The sequence below is a fragment of the Paroedura picta genome, chromosome 11 (assembly GCF_049243985.1).
Source record: "Paroedura picta isolate Pp20150507F chromosome 11, Ppicta_v3.0, whole genome shotgun sequence".
Lineage (NCBI taxonomy): Eukaryota > Metazoa > Chordata > Lepidosauria > Squamata > Gekkonidae > Paroedura > Paroedura picta.
The window spans coordinates 34,533,443-34,554,399 of NC_135379.1; the positions used below are offsets into that span (position 1 = coordinate 34,533,443).

A 20,957-nucleotide genomic window follows, 5' to 3' on the forward strand; every position below is an offset into this window, starting at 1 on the left:
TCCATCCTCCCGGGCTACCCTCCTGGGGAGGTGGGAACTGCACCTGCCACCCCAACGGTGCCTGATATTGTCAATGGCTGATCGTTCAATTAGCTCCCAGCCAGGCAACATATTTTCCCCTTTTGCTTTCGAGCAACCTTTGGCTTGCATTATCATCTGCTTTAATACACTGTCAGGCACGGTTAACCTTGGCCTGCTGCAGCTCTGGGGCATTTGTAATCTAGGAATTTCACAGCTAAATTACTGGGAATGCTGGCACAGCCCCAAGGCCTCCTGTTCGGAGCAGCCGTTTCCTTCAGTGGCTGGAGATAGACGCAGAGTGCTTCTCTTAATGAAGAAAAGAGTTTCCACAATGGGAGAAGCAGAAATAAGCAGGTCGCAAGGTAGGATTTTCATCTCTGTTGGCAGGACAGTAATTTACGGCTCTCGCAGCTGCTGCTGATCCATGGCTGGCTGGCTTCCAACTCCTGTATGTGCTCATTGTTCAGCGCGTGTTTGTCTTAGACGACTGCTAAACCAGCCCCACCTTGCAATTAATAAATATGTGTCAACACTCTGTGCAAGCCTAATCATTATCATTACCCCGGAATTAGAGGGTTGGCCCAGGCACCGCCACTGAGCTGGCAAGGGGCCTGATCCTGTTCACGGAACTGCAGGAGGCGCTTGGCAACTTGTGGGAGGGGGCCGCTGGAAAGAAATCTTGAATTGCAAAGGAATGACTGTTGCCAAGGGAGAAACAAACAAACCAGAAAGAAGAAGAAAATAAATAGCTCCAGTGCCAGCTTCTTGTCTTATGTAAACTGGCATCCTGGAACGGCACACGGGATTCCAGAAAGCTGCAATTCGTGGCTTTGTTGGCAAACGTGGTGTGGATGAGCCATTCCCAGAAATATTGGCTTGTACATTCAGGCTGTAGAAAGGAGAGCTTCAGTGCCTGGAAACCGGTCTTAAGTGGAGGGGGCGTTTGATATACGTTTTCAGGATAATACAAAAACTGTGATGTCCGTTGCCGGAGCCGGAAGCAAAACAATTCTGTGGGACTGGAACATTATGCATATAGCGGGATGAGGTGACAGAAGGCTGAAAAGGTAGAGTGGACTGAACCATTTTGAGAAACTTACTCCCTCATGTTTACCGTTGTCTGTAAGGAGAAAAAGGCTCAACCAATAAAGGATGGCTTGTCTCCTTAAAGGTAAAGGTAAAGGTATCCCCTGTGCAAGCACCGAGTCATGTCTGACCCTTGGGGTGACGCCCTCTAGCGTTTTCATGGCAGACTCAATACGGGGTGGTTTGCCAGTGCCTTCCCCAGTCATTACCGTTTACCCCCCAGCAAGCTGGGTATTCATTTTACCGACCTCGGAAGGATGGAAGGCTGAGTCGACCTTGAGCCGGCTGCTGGGATTGAACTCCCAGCCTCATGGGCAGACAGCTTCAGACAGCATATCGCTGCCTTACCACTCTGTGCCACAAGAGGCTCCTTACTGTGCTCTTATTTTATTTGTAGGGAGTTTTTACATGGGAAACATTAAAAAAATGATTTTTGCCCCACCAACAGTCTGAAGTGATACAGCCCGTTTGCCACCTCAGGCTTCCACCGTCAAATTCCAATTCCTCTGTAGACCAAGCTCTGCTAAAACAACCTCTTGGGGCCTTGTTTTTACCACAGAGAAGGATTAGTTTACTCAACAAGCCTGGGTCTGGGGCTGCCAGACCACCATGAGAAGTTCCCCTCCCACTCGTTCCCTTTCACAGAAAGGGTTTACTCTTCACAGCCGCCAGCAAACCATTAATAGAGCTTTAGTCCGAGTGCCTGCATCTTCTTTAAAAAAATCAGAACCCCCTTGTTAATTTTAGAAGCCAGTGTGCAGTAGTGATGATAGTGTCAGAGTAGGTCCTAAGAGACATGGGACCTCAGGATCTTCCAGAGTTACAGTTCATCTCCAGACTCCATTCCCCTGGAGAAAACGGATGCTTTGGAAGGTGGAATCTATACTCCACTGAAGTTCCTGTTCTCTCCAAGCTCCAACCCCAAATCTCTAGGACAGTGGTCCCCAACCTGCGGGCCATGGCCCGGTACCGGGCCGCGAAGGCCATGGCGCCGGGCCGCGGCTCCCTCTCCCCGCCCCCCCGCCGTAAAAAACTTCCCAGGCCGCAAGCTTGCGGCCCGGGAAGCTTCTTACTGCGGGAGGGCGGGGAGAGGGAATCGGGGCCTGGCCGCGCCCGTGCGGGCGCAGCCCGATGTGCGGGCGCGGCTCGCGGGGCGCGGCCCGATGTGCGGACGCGGCTCGCAGGCGCGGCCCGATGTGCAGGCGCGGCTCGCGGGCGCGGCCCGATGCGCGGGCGCGGCTGATGCATGGGCGTGGGCCGCGCCCCAATGCCCTGCCGGTCCCCAACCTCAGAAAGGTTGGGGACCACTGCTCTTGGAGTTTCCAGCCACCCCCCCATCCCCATCCCCTGCTGGTGGCCAGGGGAAACCTAGCAACCCTAGGGAAAAGCAACGTGGAGTCCCCACTCTGCCCTGGGAGCTTGCTGGCTGACCTTCTAGTCACACATATATAACCTAACCTACCTCATTGTTAGGGTTGCCAATCTCCAGATGATGGCTGAAGATCTCCTGGAATTTCAACTGATCTCCTGGTGACAGAGATTGGTTCAGCTAGAGAAAATGGACATGTTTACAAGGTGGCCTCAATGGCATTATGCCCCCTCCCTAAGCCCCGCCCTCCTCAGGCTCCATCCCCCAAATCTCCAGGTATTATCTAAACCAGTGATGGCTACCCTAGTCATTGTGAGGATAAACTGGAAAATAGCATAAGCTACTTTGGGTCAGAATTTGAGGGGCAACGACAAGGTGAGAGGAGCCTCTTCTTTCCTATGTCCCTTTCTTCTGGAGGCTGAAGAGAAGTCCCTGCACATCCTTCTTTCCCTTCCTACTTCCAGCCCTGCCCAAGTGGTAGCTGTCTCCATTCCCAGTGCTCCACCACTTACACCCAATAGCCCAGCTGAGAGAGCAGCCTGGGGTGAGGCAGGAGCTGTCTGTAGCAGCTGGAGCCAGTGGTGGGAAACGGAAAGCTGAGGCAATTGGGGGCAGCCTTGCCCAATCTCCTGCCTGCAAGAAGACAAGAAGGAGGAGGTGGAAGCTGGAGGGGAAGCAGCAGAAGGGGACCTAGTACTGAGTAGTCACAGCCAGCAGACCTCTCCTCCTGCTTCCTCTGTCCTCTTCAACCTTGCTGCCTACCTGTCATAGCAGAGTGAGGCAGGGTTTAACTTATTTACTTGGTGCAGTTGTATCCTGCCTTTCCACCAAGAAGTTCAGGGCAATATATTGGTCTCCCTTCCTCCATACGAGATAGCTGGAGGTGTTTTTTTTTTCTTTCAAACATTTTAAGCCTCCCACTGTTGTTTTTTGGTTCTCCCACTGTGTTAACACTATAGTTTTAGAATCTCTTTTAAGACTGCTTTTAGGATATATAAGGACTTACCCTATCTTAAACCGATATGTCTCCTTGTCTTGTTTTATCAGTTTGCTGCTGTTTTCTATTTATATTTCTAGCATTATTGTTTTATTTCTTTTTTATATTGTAAGCCATCTCCAATATAATTCAGAGAGAGGCAGAATATAAGTTGTATGGATATAGATTTCTCACAGAACTACCTCCATTATTTAGCAGTCTTAACCACAAGATGCTTCTTGAGATTTTCTGAGGCAGTTGTTGACCTGACTTGGTTAACCCAGGCAAGTCCAATCCCATGAGAATCATAGAATCATAGAGTTGGAAGGGGGTTGGACTAGATGACCCAGGAGGTTGTGGGTGTAACCTGCCACCCCCGTGAACCTTCACAGAATCAGCCTCTGTTTAAAAAAATTCCAAAGATGGAGAACCCACCTCCTCCTGAGGAAGCCTGTTCCACTGAGAAACTGCTCTCTCAGGAACTTCTTCTGGGTGTTTAAATGGAATTTCTTTTGAATTAATTTAATCCCATTGGAAGCTAAGCAGGGCTGACCCTGTCTAGTATTTGGAGAGGAGATCTCCAAGGGTTTGGATGGAGCTCCTCCAAGGGATGCCAGGGGTCATGATTTGGAGGCAGGCAATGGCAAACCACCTCCAAACCTCCCTTGTCTCTTTGCCAGACAATCCTTGGATCTCTTGGCTGTATACTACACACAACATAAGGATAAATAATAGGGAATGAAAGCTAGAGGCTTTCTGCCTTGAGTTTCACAGAGAATATGTCTTGCCTTCATTTCTTCCATTGTACTTATCCCTTCTGATTTTGCACTGCCTGGGCAAATCAATACTGTTCAAGTAATCAGAAGCCTTGGGTACAGTTTCTTCACTGTTTTTGTCCAATACGTAAGCAGCGTGAAAGCAACACTGGCAGTGGCAGTGAAAAAAGGCAACCTAGTTTATCATGGCTTATGCTTTCAAGAACCTACTTCATCACAGGCATAAAGCAGTCAGGGGGCACAAAAGGTGTATAAACCATTCCCAGCTAACTGGCTGGACAAGATAATGTACCAGAATTACAAATGTTAAACTTCAGGGCATGAACTCTGCTCACAAGTCACTCTTAAGAAAGTAAGAGGTTTTTCAACATCCAGATTGTTTGCAGACAGCATCTGTTTCACTCCCTAGCAATTGGTAACCGTAGGCACAAGGCCAATAAATATAAATAAGCTGCTTAGAAACCATTCTAAAAAAATACTCCATGGATCAGAAGAGGCTATCAGTGGAGATGTGAAAAAACACCTGCCATGATTACGCAGGGCTATTTGAGGCTGTAGCTACTTAGCAAATGGCTGTTTTATCTGGAGCCAGTGCTCTGGAGTGGATCAAGTGCCAGACTGCAGAAACCCAGGTTCAAATCTTCACTGATCCATGGTGCTCGCGGAATGGCTTTGTGCCAGCCTTCCTCTCTCACCCTGCCTTCCTCTCAGAGCACTTGTGAAAACAGGCGGAGAAAGGGGGAACCAGGTACACTGCCCTGAGCTCTTTGGAGGAAGGCTGGGATAAAAATGAAAAAGACAGAAACAAGACATCAGGCTTTGCCATTTGCTTTCATTTTTGACGAGGGCTGCAACCTGATGTACATTTACGTGGAGAAGATTCCATTGGGACTCACTTCAAGATTATTGTGTATTGAGACGTGCTGGAAGCTTCGTCAAATTCCTTCTGCCACCCTCCATCCTTATCTGTTTTCTCACTATCAATATCAGCGCCATGTGTGTTCTCTGACTTGTGCGTAATACTAAAGAAAATGAGTTCCATATAAACAATACAATTGTGAAGACTCTCTATGGCATGGGTTTTATTCTTATACATTTGTGTGCATGGAAGGCATTTTAGAATGGTACTTCAGTTTCTCATATACCTTCATACACTCTTGTGGTGTAAGTCAATTGTCCTGTGTGCTCCACTAGCAGACATCACTAGGGGACAGCAGTTCACACATCTGGATCTCAGAAGCTAAGGATATAATTTCATTTCCTGACTGACAAGGACTTGTACTTTATCATTTCTATGGGCATTTCCGCACCCTTTAAGTGTAGGGAAATGCTTACCTAATGCAGTCGTTATATTCTGGACACTCCTTATGATGTTGCCCACAGCCAGCCTCTGATCAGTAACTGGCTGCTACATCCTCCATTTTAAAGTGCGAGTTGGGGAATTGCATAGATTCCCCAACCTATTTAGCACAAGCTACAGGACAGCAACCAGCAGGTAATCAGCAGAGGGAAGGTATGGAGGCTAAATGCACTAAAAACACCTGTCTCATCCTGCCTTCACATCTGCCTCCCTCTCCCTTGTTCCCGGGCACAGGAATTTCTTTTCACAAAGGTCTAACATCCTGGAGTAACAGATAGGCGGACAAATGTGCAGGCGATGCCAGAAATAAATCCCCCCCCCCGAAGTTGTAACACAAAGCATGCCTCGCTAAAGTCCCCCCCCCCCAAATCAGGAATGAGATTAATTTTTAAAAGTTATATGCATAGGCGTTTCAATTGAGAACTATGAATTTTAAAAATTAGCGAGCATCACGGGACCTTTAAAACATGGAGAAAGGGGATTGGCTGCCTGGATTGATTGACAGACGGAAGAGAGTCATGTGTAAAGCACGTTGCTCTCTTCCACCATTTCCAGTAGCACTTGTGGAGGGTGAGAAGTGCAAAAAGGTGGCAAACAAAAGCAACACAGCAAAAAGATGAGGAGGGACTTGGTGGTGCAATAATATTTAGCACTGCACTATTCAGCAGACATAACGCTATTTTTTCTGATATGCGGAAATGCCCTATGTATTCACATATCATTTTGTGTAACCTTAACTTCCAGAGAAAGAGATGGTTGGCTGCCTCATTCTCTCCTTTCATACTTCTTGGTATAGAATGGACCGGTTTAAGTGGAAAGGGGGAAATATTTGCATTCTAAAGCCAAGATAAGCCATTTCAGAGTCAGCCTTGTAGGATCTTATACTCTGTGCAGGGCTTGCTGGCAGTTTCTGCTGCCTTGAGGTAAAGACAAACTTTATTATTTTATTTTCTATTCTTCATCTTGTTTTTCTGATTTTATAGCTAAAGTAGAACATACCCTAATATATTCTGCTCATGTCATACAGGGGTGGACTGGGAGGAGTAATGGCTCCAGGAAAGCTCCCTGTTTCCCAGCCTGCCCAGATCCTGCATCTCCAAAGGAGGGAGGGAGAGGTAGCCTGCCTGCTTGGGTGGCCTGTGAAGTCCTGAGAGGCAAAGAAGGGAGAGGCAGTCTGTCAGCCCAGGCAGGCAGCATGTGTGATCCAAGCTAGGGATGCCATCTTTCAGGTGGGACATGGGGATCCCCTGGAATTTCAGCTCCAGAATGCAGAGAACAGTTCCTGTGGAGAACATGGAGGCTTTGGGGGGTGGACTGTCTGGCATTGTACCCCTGTGAGGTCTTTACAGGCTCCATCCCCACATCTCCAGGAGTTTCTCCACCTGGATCCGGCAACCCGACCCTCATCAGTAGCCAGGGAGATCTAGTAACTAGTTCAAGCGGGCAGGCAGTATGAAGCCTGCCACTCACTTCACAAGAGTAGGCTACCTGCTGCCCTTCTGCTACTGGGCTGACTCAGCCCAGGGATGTATGTTGCAAGAGCAGCCATTGACCCATCAGGAAAAGTCCTCGTGGTCACAATGGCCTGGCTGCCCCATATGTCGTATTCATGTGTATGTCAAGTATTCATTTTTATGTATTTGTTTCTAGGCTTTATAAATAATATGTTGAGTTTATTTTCAGCGGGGTTTTTAAAAAATCAATCCTGCTCAGCTTTATGTGTGCAGCTTTGCTTTCTTCTGTTTTCCCTTGGACTGAAGAACGTGAACACACTAACCGCCTTGATCCCTGTTTGGTTTCATGTTCTCAAAAGGAGCTTCGGACTTGGGTGGAGTTGGCAGGGGGATGGCAGCTTTCCTGAAGCACGGCTACCAACGGGACGTGTCTGCTCACTGCAAGCCATAGACAACACCAGCAATCCCCCTTCAGTCTGACTGCAGACCATGGAATTCATCGAGTAACTAGGAGTGGCACAGCTCACAGAGTATCCTTTCAAGTTCACTGCTGATTGACGGCCACGTTCCACACTAAAGCTCTGAGTCGGCATTTCCGAAAGCCCTTCTAGTAGGAGTCATTGTGCCTTTGGACAAGTGGAGCATAAGCAAAATAGCAATTGAGGTTGGTAAAATGAAAACCTCATTACACTGCACATGGATCTTAAAGACTGCTTTTATTCATACTCCGTCCTGTTAGTATAGCTTTAAACATTCTCTAACCTTGGTTTAGATATTTTATTTTATTTTTGCTTAAAACAGACAAGCTGACTTGTGAGCCATAGAGACAGATAGTGACTAGTGATGATCAAACACATTGGGTAGTGAATTTGAATTGATGATCAGGGACAGTGGCAAAGTAATGGGAGGTTCTAGTTGCCTTGGAAGTCCTGTTTTTGTTTGTTTGGCCCTCAAGTCACAGTTGACTTATAGCAACCGCACAGGCTTTTCAAGGCAAGAGGTGTTCAGAGCTGGTTTGCTATTGGTGAATTAAACCGCTGCCCACAACTCAACCCACACTGGCAAAGCTTTGGAGGCCTGCACTGATGCTTCAGAAAGGGTTTTTGGTGCTTCTTGTTCCAAGCTAATGACACAAGAACTTTGCATCCAATTATCTAGCTTGCTCACTACACGGAAGCAAGGTTCCATCAGCTTGCAGCAAGGAGCACCAAGGACCCTTTTGGAAGCTTCAGTGCAGGCCTCAAAAGCCAGTTTGGTGTAGTGGTTAGGAGTGTGGACTTCTAATATGGCGAACTGGGTTTGATTCTGCACTCCCCCACATGCAGCCAGCGGGGTGATCTTGGGCTCGCCACAGCGCTGATAAAGCTGTTCTGACCGAGCAGTAATATCAGGGCTCTTTCAACCTCACCTCCCTCACAGGGTGTCTGTTGTGGGGAGAGGAAAGGGAAGGCAACTATAAGCTGCCTCCTTTGGGTAGAGAAAAGCATATAAGAACCAACTCTTCTTCTTCTTCTTCTTCTTCTTCTTCTTCTTCTTCTTCTTCTCCTTTCTCAAAGCTGGATTCAGTCAATGTCATAGAATCAGACAGTTGGAAGGGGCCATACAAGCCATCTAGCCCAACTCCCAGGCTTTCTCAACCAGGGTTTCATGAAACCCTGGGGTTTCTTGACAGCCCTGGAAGGGTTTCCTGAATGGGTGTGAGTTAATTATATATATTTTAACAATTTGTTAAACATTTATTGGGTGACCATGTATGGTCATGTTGACCTGCCCCCCCTCAATGGCCATTGATAGGCTGGAGTAGGAAGGGGTGGACATGTACACAGCTATGCGTCCCAACTATATTCTTCATGATTGAGCCACTTCTGAACATTCTTGAAGTCTGAAGAATGTTTCAGGGGTTTCTCAACGGTAAAAAAAAAGTTGAGAAAGGCTGGCCCCAAGCATCCATTATAAGTGTCTGTCCAGCTGCTGCTTGAAGACCGCCAGTGAGGGGGAGCTCACTATCTCCTTAGGCAGTCAATTCCACTGCTGAACTACTCTGACTGTGAAAAAGATTTTCCTGATACCAGTGTGGTACGTTCCACACGTAGTTTAAACCCATTATTGTGAGCCCAGCCTCTGCTGCCAACAGGAACTGCTCCCTGCACTCCTCCAAGTGACAACTTTTCAAATACTTAGTTGGGAGGCATCATGTTATCTTATCAAATACTTCCTGGCAAGCTGGCTGAGAAACCTACAGAGCAGTTGCCCTGTACTACCTGCTGCAGTGACTTCATTGTCTGTGTTTCAACACACTCAATTAGGCAACAACAGCCTCCAGGAAATCTGTGAATGTATATTTTATTTTGATATATACTCCCACTTTTCTCTTCAATAGGGACTCTAAGCATCTTATTGCCTCATTCTTATTACATCATCTTATTCCCTCCTCTGCTTTTTCCATATAACAATAACTGCTCAGTTGAAAGGGAGTGGCTAGCTCCAAGTCACCCAAGGGAAACTCTGTGGCAAAGAGGGATTCAGACCTCTGTCTTCTGGATACTGTTCCAGCATTCCTGCCACTTCATCACATCAGTACTTTTAAGTATTCTGTCTTCCATTCTTAATGCCAGTAACAATTTACCATAGTTTGAGAAAAACATACCTCGGAAAAGGTGCCAAACTGGCTTCTGTGAAGATGCAAGGGGGTGGCAGATTACAGGAAATGAGCAATAAGGTTGTGAGTGTCCTGCACAGTGCAAGGGGTTGGACTAGATGACCCAGGAGGTCCCTTCCAACTCTATTATTCTATGAGCCCTGAAAATATTACGCTTCTGATTTATCTACAAGTCAAGCTGAACCGGATAAGAGCAAGTTGTACTTTGGTCCTCAGTCTAGGCTTCAAAGGCAACTATTAATTAGGGTAAAACTGTCTCTTTTCCACAGACCTTCACTTATTTGCTTAAACTGCCAGTTATTGTCCACTAATAATACAACATAAATGGACCCAAGCTTGTTTTTTTTTATTTTTCCCAAATATTTACATGCTATCTTTCCAGATTTCTCAGCGGATCACATAAAACACCAAAAGCTGCCTTAATACATCAAATCAGTAAACAGCAGCAGCTGCTGAAACCACAAAATGAATCAATCAAATAATTGTCTGGAGAAAAAGATTTGTACCAGCTCTGGAAGGCTGTGAGGGAAGGGGCAATCCCAGACTTAGTAAAGTAGATTTGTCTCTAGGGCCCCTTCAAGCTCTGGACCTATGCAAATAGCAAATTTCTGTATTACCTAGGGCAGGGGTAGTCAACCTGTGGTCCTCCAGATGTCCATGGACTACAATTCCCATGAGCCCCTGCCAGCATTTGCTGGCAGAGGCATATGGGAATTGTAGTCCATGGACATCTGGAGGACCACAGGTTGACTACCCCTGATCTAGGAGACTAAGACCCCTACAGAGCATTGAATCTTTCTACTATCTTCACTCCTGTATTATCTGGATTCAACTTCAGTTTGGTTTATGCCATCCAATCTCTTCAGATACCAAGACCATTGATCCTAAATGCTTTGTGGCTTCCTACAGATCAAAGATCACAGTCTTTTAGAATGTCTGGGCACCTTTGGCATTCTGACAGATTGTAATGGGAAAAACCACAAAATGGCTGCCACAGAAGGCGGGGACATCTACAAATTGGCTGCCACAACTTATTTTAAGTCACAAATTGACCATCCTTGTGCTGTCAAAACAACACTTTAAAATCTGCACAGCTCATAAAATTTCCATTGGTCAACAAAAAATTTTGTTGGGTGCCTGGCCCTTCCTACTTTCTAAAAACATTTGTTGCACCTCAGTAAAGTTGTTGGCAGGCACCATGACACCAGGCTGGGGATCCCTGATATAAATATTTCATAGAACTCATGGCTATATAGATGTTAAACCAACACTGTGCCTTGCACTTTACCCCAAGATAATTATTTAGTCATCACTGACCCTTTACATCACAAGAAATTATGAGACAGAAAAGAGTAAAAGCACAGCAATGCCAATCCAGACTGTATTAGTCATTTCAAAATCACATCTATGCTTTCAAAAGCCTCTGAGAGGTCCCACAAGCACATCAAGCAGATGTTTCCCTTAGTAATACAAATTCAGAAGTGGTCTGAATCATACCATTTTTTTCACAGTCCATGACCTACTGATCCAGTTATTCATCAACAGGAAAAGCTACAGCTCAGGATCAGAACATCTGCTTGACAGGCAGAAGGTCCCAAATTCAGTTTCTGCAGTGCCCAGTAAAAGACTCGCAGATAGCAGATGTTGGGAAAGACTGTTCTCCACTTGAGACCTTGAAGAGCTTCTGCCAGCCAGAAGAGGACAATACTTGGCTAGACCAGTGGTCTGAGGCATTATATGGCTGATTCAGTAGGTGCAAACTTAAATGGACTCCGGGGAATGGTAGAGGACAGGAAGGCCTGGAGGATCATTGTCCATGGGGTCGCGATGGGTCAGACACGACTTCGCACATAACAACAACATGGCTGATTCATGTGTTCATGTGAGCTCATTAGATTAGAAAACAGCAGGACTTCATAAAAAGTGAGCAGCGAGTCTCAAAAGTTCATCTCCTGCTACAAATTTTGCTAGTCTTTAAGGTACTACTTTAAGGTCTGTTGTGGGGAGAGGAATGTGAAGGCGACTGTAAGCCGCTTTGAGCCTCCTTCGGGTAGGGAAAAGCGGCATATAAGAACCAACTCTTCTTCTTCTTCTTCTACTACTGGACTCTTGCTCTTTCTTACTGCTACAGCCAGACTAACATGGTTACCCATGGTTACCCATCCTTATAAAATTCACGACAATAAAATATCATTTTTTAAAAACAATCTGTTTCCTAAACAAACAATTTGTCTATCTGAGAATAGCTGGTGGTAATATGTTTGCTTATGCGATCTGTTAGTAATTTCCCCCCCATCACATTTATGATAACTTTCCTTGCAATAAATCATTTGACGTTTGTACGTGAGGCAATCTATAGCTATAAATACTTGGACTTCACCGATTCACTCATTTAGTGACTCAGACACTCTCAGGAGCATCAACACGGAATAAAACAAAATCACTGTAATACCAGACTTAAAAGCTCCAAGCATACTGAAAGAGCAACATCGATAAAACCCAGAGAAAATATATCCAAGGCTTAAAATAAATCAAGGTATAATTGTACCAAAGAGCCATCAAAATGGAGTCCGCCTCATCCAATACCTAAATGAGATCTCTGTTGACAGCAGACTATTCTGCTTTAAAAGAGTCCACCGAAGCTGTAGCACTCTCCTACAAAAGACCCCCCACCTCTGACTGCTACCTGACTGGCCTCTGAAGGTGGGACCAAGCAGAGCAGGACCTCTGAAGAAGGCCAAAGGGAAAGGACAGGTTGGTGTAACTACAGCAAGTGGTCCTGCAGATGGCCTAGTCCCCAGCTACAAAGAGTTTTGTAGTTCAAACTGAGAGGCAGTACATTTATTCTGGGAATTTAATTCAGTTTCTTTCCTGTATCTCCATTTATAATCAATCATTAATCTTTATGCTCTGTGTTTAGAAATGGCATAGTCCACTTTATCAACAGCAAACTGCTTTATGGGATTCTCCAAATATCCCCCCTCATCCCATCCCACTAGCTAATAATAAGCTGTTTCCTTAGCATTGCACTGAAGAATATAAAAATTCAGTAACAAAATGAGCCCAGGCTAATCTGTGCAATGGCATTTCAGTGCTAGAATGTCAAACACTTTAGGTCCTGTTAACTTCAAGCCTGAGGCAGTCTTACATCTCCCCCTCCCCCAAACATACACTCCCTAGTGCACTTAAAGCGATCGGAATGATAACTTGGAAAGCCTGTGGGGTCAGGCATTGCTGGTGGGGCCATTCGGGACTGGTATGACCATTCAGTCACCTCCGTGCAGTAGATCTATAGAGACAGTTCTGTTAAGGCTAGCCTTGGTAATGTTTCATTCCCATCCTCTCTTGTTAAGGATCTATTTTGCCATTTCTAACCTTCAAGGAGATACCATTTTTTGCCAGTAGACATGCAAAACAAACATAAGGCATTAATCATTAATGCTTCTCTTCTTGTTTCCTTGGGTTCAATCCAAACTCCTGCAAGTAAGGGCCTTGGGAACAGCAGAAAGCAATGGGGGGAAGGATGCAGTGAGAAGGGGAATTTCTGCCCCATTCATGGAACAGTTTATCCGAGAAGGGGGGAACCCATTTCTGCTTGATTCCCAATCTTGTTTTCCCCACAAGACACCCTACATTCATCCCACGGGTCCTCCAAGCTTTTCAGGAAATGCAGAGGCTTGAAGGAAAGAGAGGAAAGCAGCAAAGACCATTTTCACTGCTACTACTTGGTACAAAACATATACTAGAAGCGGCAGCAGGGTAAGCTGCCAGGGACTGTAGTGGCTTCCCAGTTTCTGAGACAAGACAGGCATCACCCAACCCTGCAAATACAGGCCCCCAAGACTGCTTTTTTTCTGGTAGCTGAGATTTCCCTAGAGGTTAATCTCTAAAGAAGTAGTCTCAAGCAGCCTGGAAGCCAGAACTCTATGGCAGTGGGGCCATATTGTTGCTCTCCAGATGTCCATGGAGTATAATTATAAATGTAATCCCTTGACATCTGGCTAGCCACAGTTCAGCTACCCCTGCTCAATGGTATGAGCCTCCTGTCTTCCTAACCCCAGAAGCAGGTAGGTTTTGGTGACTCAGTAGTAAGGCACTGAACAGCACTGTGCTTTTGCCTGGAAGGTCATTATTATTTGGCATCATTCAGGCTGAGCCTTGGCATATACTGAATGTTTTCGGGCTTGGCCTCTTGCCAAGGAGGAAACTCCTTGTTACCCAGCCATGCTGACTCACACGAAAGCCTAACCAGCTCCTATCCTAGAGCAGAATGCCTGCCAGAGGCTAATGGAAGTGACCTAACCTGCTTGGGAAGGTTTCCTGAGATTTGCCCAAAGCAAAATCCTTGCCCGAATCCTTCTTTTCTTGGCAGCCGAGCAGCCTGGGAATCCAAGCTCATCTCTTTGGCCAGTGGACCACTCTGACAGCTGTGGTGTTGGATGACTTCTTTTGAAGTCAGGAATAGATGTCTGCATGGGATTTTACATCACTTCATTTATACTGCAAACAGTGGATGGCTCACACTTCACATCTGGCAAGCAATTATTTCTGATCAGGAATACAGAGGGTTTAAAAATATATATATATCACACTATTCTTCACTGCTCACTGAAACTGAAGCCCTTGCCATAGATCAAGTGAAGTGGCCACCACAGCTAGTGGATTTGGGGCACCCTCAAAAGTAGATCAAATCACAGGCGGACTGATCTGTCCATCATTAGACACAACTAGACATGCCAATTCCCTGGTGGGATCTGGGGATCCCCTGAAATTATAGCTCATCGCCAGACTAAAGAGATTGGTCCCCTGAAGAAAATGGCTGCTTTGGAGGGTGGACTCCATAGCATTAGACTACACCCTAATCCTAACCTAAATCTTGCCCACTTCCAGCTCCACCCCCAAAGTCTCCAGGTATTTCCTAACCCAAAGTTGGCAAACCTAGACCCAACCCTTTGTCAAGCTGCCCTGCACAGTTGATTAAAATGAATGGCAGCTGTACATCTGAAACCCGTCCATTCATTTCAACAATATTTACCCAGGAAAGCATTTTATAGATCACTGGAATTAGTCAAATGGATTTTCTATATGTGTCCATCAATCAATCCTACTCTACTTTCAAGGGCCTGATGATTCTCCCTTCTTTTTTTTATCCTCCCAACAGCCCTGCGAGGTATATGAGAGAGACAGACAGATAACTATGGACTGCTATTGAATTCCATGGCCAACTGGGGATTTGGAATTTGGGTTTCCTTAATCCTAGGCTGACGTTTTAACTAGGATTTCATACTGGATCGTAAGCCAAACACTAAAATGCCTTGAGCCTGCCCAGATTTGTGCATCCTTTTGTCTTACAGCTGCTTGAGAGTTTCACCAATGCAGCAATACCATCTGTTGTTGAACTTTAATCTCTTTGAACTAGAGAAGACACTTTCCAGGCCTAGATTTGGATACAGCAGGTTTAACCTAGCTGATCCCGGCTTTGCCACAAACACTGATATTTTCAGATTCTTTTTTTGGGGGGGGGGGGGGGACAATGCCAATGTAATTTCTAAGGGGCTGAAAGTGCTTTAATGGGCAGGGGATTGTTTGAAGCATCGGGCAAGAAGCAATACTTTAATTCTCACTGACCATATTAAGTAATAGATTTGATAATGAAGTTTAACTATTAATCTAAAATCTCAATTCAGTAACTTCTGAGTTCATGTCCAAGCCTAGCAGTATTATCCAAACCAAAATTGTACCTTAAACATGAGAAATTCTCTGTCTCTCTCTCACACACACACAAACACACACAGACACACGCACACTATAACTCTTTCCTTGTCTTTTGAGTTATTTGCCAATTGTTGTTTCTGAATTAATGAAGACACATCGATTTGTATTGCCCTTCAAATAGCAGCTGTAGAAGGGGATGTTGCTTATTCTCTCTCCAGCAATTTCATGCTGGGAGATAGAATTATGACTCTACAGCCAGAAAATATCTCAAGAGGTTAAAAACTCAATTGAACAGGCAACCTTTAAAGCTCTAGGCATTTCCACTGAATTCTCTTGGCTTGGAATTTAGATTCCAGATTGTTAATCAACATACCTTTTTGAACTAAAGAGAATTTGCTAAGGGCCTGATCTAGATGTCATTGGAATAAGAAGAGACAGTAAAGCTCAGTAGACAGAATGTTAAGACTTTGAACTGGGGAGGCCTCACTTCAAAGACCCACTTAACTGGTGGGAGGGCTGGCTTACTGGTGACAGGTACTGTTTGCTTACAGAAAACCTTACTTTCCATCCTTACTGCCTCCGGTTAGAAGATGTCATGGTGGCCCCATGGCCCCTGATGCTATTTTAGATCAGACTTTGGCCATTTAAAAATTGTGGCTCAGTTGGGATAGGAGATTTTGCTTCCCCAACACGTCATGACTTTTCAAATCTTGAAACAGCCATTGTTTGGCCACTTTAAAGGGCACATAGGGAGGAGGGCCAAGATCACCTGGCCCAGCTGCACCATGGACTGAATCAAGCCCTTGCAGGTTTTTTAAATGGCCCAGTTCTTCTCTAAAATGGTGGCCACAGACCAGACCCACGGGAGTCATAACATTTAGTTTTGCTCTCATCTAATAGGTTCTGCCAGGAAAAATCATTCTCCAAGAATTGGAGAGATCAGACACTACTACGTAGGAACGGACCCATCAATTTAGATTGATAGATTCATAATAATGATGCTCCTGCAGGCATTGAGAGGCAGCCATTATATATTTATTTAAATATTTATACCCCTCCTTTCCCTTGTGGCTCAAAGTAGTTTATAATTCCATTAAAAACAAAACAAAAAAACCCTGTGTACTTATCCCTCTCCCCAAGACAATGTCTGGAGTTTGCAACCCATTAAAATTCCTAGTGAATCAAACGGCCTTGGAGTGCCTTCTAAAACCTTCTAAAGATGTCTTTCCCCTACTTTCCTCAGAGAACCCATTCCATCAGGTGGGAGATATAATGGAAAAGGCACAGGCAGGTAGGCTATTAAGCAGTAGGCAACCACCTGAAGATTGAAGTGGGTGCAGAGAAAATGGTTCTTCAGAAGTGGGAAGCAAGCCTTGAAGAGCACCTTGTGGTGATGATAAACAAGAGATAACCGCATGAAGCCTGTGGAGGACAGGCAGGAGAGGAAAAAATACAAATTAAATCTTATTCTTAAATGCTGGTGCCCAGTGCCTTTTTGACTGGGTTGCTGACTCTTTCTCAAGCTTCCTAACGCCATGACCCTTTAATGCAGTTCCTCATGTTGTGGTGACCCCCCAACCATAAAATTATGCAAGTGTTTTTTCACAGAAATTAAACCAAAACTGACCAATGGCGTGAAGATCCATTGTTCATGATTGTATATAAATTGTTTTTTTTCTCGGGGTTTCTCAGTTCAGTTCTGCCTCTTGTCCCGCCATGCCGATCTCGCTCTTTTCCGCTGCTCCAGACAGACAAATGCTCTATCTTGATCTACCCCACAAGGCTAATGTGTGGATGGTGCCCTCCCCAGCCAAGCTGCTTGCCCTGGGAAAGGGTCTTTCGACCCCCAAAGGGGTCCCAACCCCCAGGTTGAGAACCACTGCTTTACAGCGAATCCTACACCAACTTGGCCAACTGGGTTGCTCAGAGACATTGAGGTAATAATGACAAGGAAGAAATAAAGGCAGTCTAGGGTAATTAAACATGTGGGAAGCTTTCAGTGTTTCTGAACACTTGTTCTATTTTAAAATGTAACGCAAGAATGAATTTGGACTTTTTTTCTTCTTCCACTCATTCCTTTCAAACTATTCTAAAATTGCTCCACTGAGTATTGCTAGCAGCTTGGCAATCTTTTGTGCCTGGTATTAAATGGAATAAAGAGCGGACCGAAAAGAAAGAAGGGATCTTGCTTTAAAACTCATGACATCATATTATACACCTTCCCCTGCACTCCCTGTTGTTGCGACATTCCACAAAAGTGCTTGGAAGCTTGGAAGTATCTGATTTTTTTTCACCCGTCAGCTTTTTTGTGTGTGTCTTTGATAAAATGCAAACGCATTTTATCTTTCATGCTAGAGGAAATGCTCTGAGCTTCTTATCTCTGATTCATGCTGTCTTGTGATGGTTACAGAAGATCAAAGTTTGTGCTTTGGAAGGGCCAGGCATCTTCTAATGTACAGATGCTCCCTGTGAGCAAAGTCCGAGATACATGTATAGAGGCTGAAGCTATTCTACCAACAAAGCTATTAAGATCATGCAACTGGGAAGAGAGCCTTATCCTCACCCAGGAGTTTCTCCTCCTTTTGGTAGCTCTGGTTGAAGTCAGGGGTCTTAAGAAGGGTGAGCTGCTATGGTGGGATCTGGGGCTCCTTCCCCAAGTGGTAATACATTCGGTCCACACTCTCCCATGGACCATGCCGAACTGGAAGAGTAGCTTCCGATTACTTTGCCAATGAAAACAAACAAGATGAAGATGCCCATTTTATCTTATGTGAAGCAACCCTTCACTGTCAGTTCTGGTTACTGCTAACCAAGCTCACTTAGATGATCTTGCCAGTCATGCACAGAAAAATGGGAACCTTACTGCCCCTAAGAGTCTAAATAGAAAAAACAAAGTACTTCTTTACCCAAAGAGTAATTAACACATGGAATTTACCTCTGCAGGAAGTGGTGATGGCTACAAGCACAGCTTCAGGAAGGGATTGCATAAACATATGGAGCAAAGGCCCATCAGTAGCTGTCAGCCACAATGTATAGGTGGAATATTATGTCACCACAAGGTATAGATGGAATACTATGTCTGGAGAAGTGATGCTCTATATTGTTGGTGCTTAGGGCACAACAGTGGGAGGGCTTCTGGAATTCTAGCTCCACTAGTGGACCTCCTGATGGCACTTTGTTTTTGGCCCCTGTGTGACACAGAACATTGGACTGGATGGGCCATTGGCCTGATCCAACATGACTTCTCTTGTGTTCTTAGGTAATTTGCCATTGCCTTCCTCCACCGAGTCTTCCTTGGTGGTCTCCCTTCCAATTACTGACCCTGCTCAGCTTCGGATATCTAATGAGATTGGGCTATAACATACCCCATATCACTCATACACACCATTGTGCTAATAAGACCAAGTATTTATTTAATACTTGATAACCATTTTGACAGCATCATGATCACTCTGGCTGCACCTCTGGCTCTACTGCCAGAGGGCACTGACCCCGTTGTATTGACCTGACCTAGTTATCTCCAGGAGCTGCCAGGAGACTCCCTGGATGACAAACAGCCAGGCTGAGACCCAGCTGCATGTGCCAACATACATCAAACCCCAGGACAAGATCCCATCCAGTCTCGAGGACTTATCAGAGGAGCAGCACTGTCACTACCAGGCCAAGACCTCTGCAAGCCACGGATACTCACCAGAGCAGCAATGATGGCAGCCTTGATTTACCTTGACAGCTGCCAGAAGATCAGCACACTTGGCAGCTCACTGTCAAGATAGGTGGGACCCAGCTGCAACTCCTTCCTCTGATGAGAATTAGCTCCAGCTGCAGGCCCTCTGGCTGAGAGCTGCTCTGCCCTGTTCTGTGTATTTCTGGAGAACCTTGAAACAAGGTCCTCTGTGGGGGACAGTACATGCATTTCCCTGCCCATCTTCCCAGAGAACTCCTGTTTCGGTTTGCCACAGCAAAGCTCTGCACCTTTGACTCCTGTTTACAGACCCTTGGCTCGGTTTTTGACTGTGCTCCGGGTTCCAGACTCTTGGCTTCTGACTATGCTCCCAGCTCCAGACCCTCTGCTCAACTTCCAACCACACCCTGGCTCCCAACTCTTGGCTTGGCTTCTGACTCTGTTGCTGGCCCCTGATTCTAGTTTGGCTTTCAACTCTGGCTCAGCTTGACTCCGCCTCCTGCCCCACCTGCTGTGTACTCTGTCTCCCTTGGCTCCCATCCTCCCGGACTGAACTCTGGTCTCTGGGTAGCCCTCTGCCTCGGCATACCAACCCCGCCAAGAAGGTGCATCCCAGCAAGGCAGTCCACAGAGCCTACATTCATAACTTTATTTCCGATGAGATGATGAGAGAGACTATGAAATTTATGTCCACCAGGGAATTCCTGGATGGGTTCATGGCTGCTGGTGGTGTAATGGGGGCACTGCGGCCTAAATACGTTCATTGCCATCTGCTTTAAGGAGCTGTCCTATTGCTGAAAAATCAACCACAGTTTTCTTAATAGGTCAGCTTTTATGTAGGCTGGTATCTATTGCAGTTGTCTCAACAAATTCATGCTAAAAGCCCACAGTTTCTACTATACCCCAAGGGACAGCAGACTAGTAAAGGAAGCTCTGGCTGTCTGAGAGCATTTCTCTGGCTTGTCCCTTAGTTGACTACCTTAAAGGTGGAAGAGCATAAAACAGGGTTTTTTTTCTCCAGTAAGAAAAGAAGCAAAGTACCACATGGTATCTGCAGCTACCCTACAGTGATGCAATCACACCATGGAAAGAATATTAATTTTGCATTACTATTCCAATGACATTTTGAGCATTCGTTGTCAGTTTACAATGTCTTTGTTTTCTCGGTCGTGTTGCTGATTTCCCCCTCGCCTGTTGAGAGCATCCTTGAAATACAGATTTTATTCACTTTTAATGCTTCTTGCTCCTGACTGTATACTGTTGCTAAAAAATTTTGGTAGCTGTTTTATTGTTCTTTTATATTCATATGTTTTAACTGCTGCAAAATCATAAAGCCGTTTCAATACAAAGGTTTAGTAGCAAAAACATTGTCAATTAAATCAATAAATAAATTGGTGGGAGAGCAATCTGGGTCAATAAAACCAAAAATCATTGTCGGTGATACCAGTTACTCCATTCCCGTAGTTTCTGTTCAGGGCAGTATTCTTTCCCCTCAGTCATGTCATAGATTAAATACCCAACATCTGTCATCCCTAAATTTAATAGGAGACTATTTGGTTTAATGTTCTTTCTGTCTCCAACATCTTTACCAATCATTTTTATAGAGGTCCTTCCTGATTTCTTCCAATGACCTGAAATAAAAATTCTGTCTTCAGAGGGAAAGTATTGAATACCATCTATGTTCACCTTTCTCCTTAACTCTGATGTAACCCAGTTTGAGATTATTTGTGGATAAAAGATCAGATATTATAAATTACCTTCTCCCAGTCCTTCCTCTGTGGAACACAACTACCTAATAATGATTAATACGGCTAAGAAATCCCATATCTCCAATGAATGTTAAGGATGTTAGATTGAAC

General features: G+C 45.2%; 1 long non-coding RNA gene across 1 annotated transcript; it reads left to right on the forward strand.

The window, feature by feature from the left end:
• The first annotated feature begins 303 nt into the window (after nucleotides 1-303).
• On the forward strand, nucleotides 304-20,426 carry LOC143820660 (uncharacterized). The gene is made up of 3 exons (XR_013225445.1): nucleotides 304-383; nucleotides 7,402-7,706; nucleotides 18,941-20,426. It is a non-coding gene; the product is annotated as an uncharacterized LOC143820660 (long non-coding RNA).
• Nucleotides 20,427-20,957: the final 531 nt, after the last annotated feature.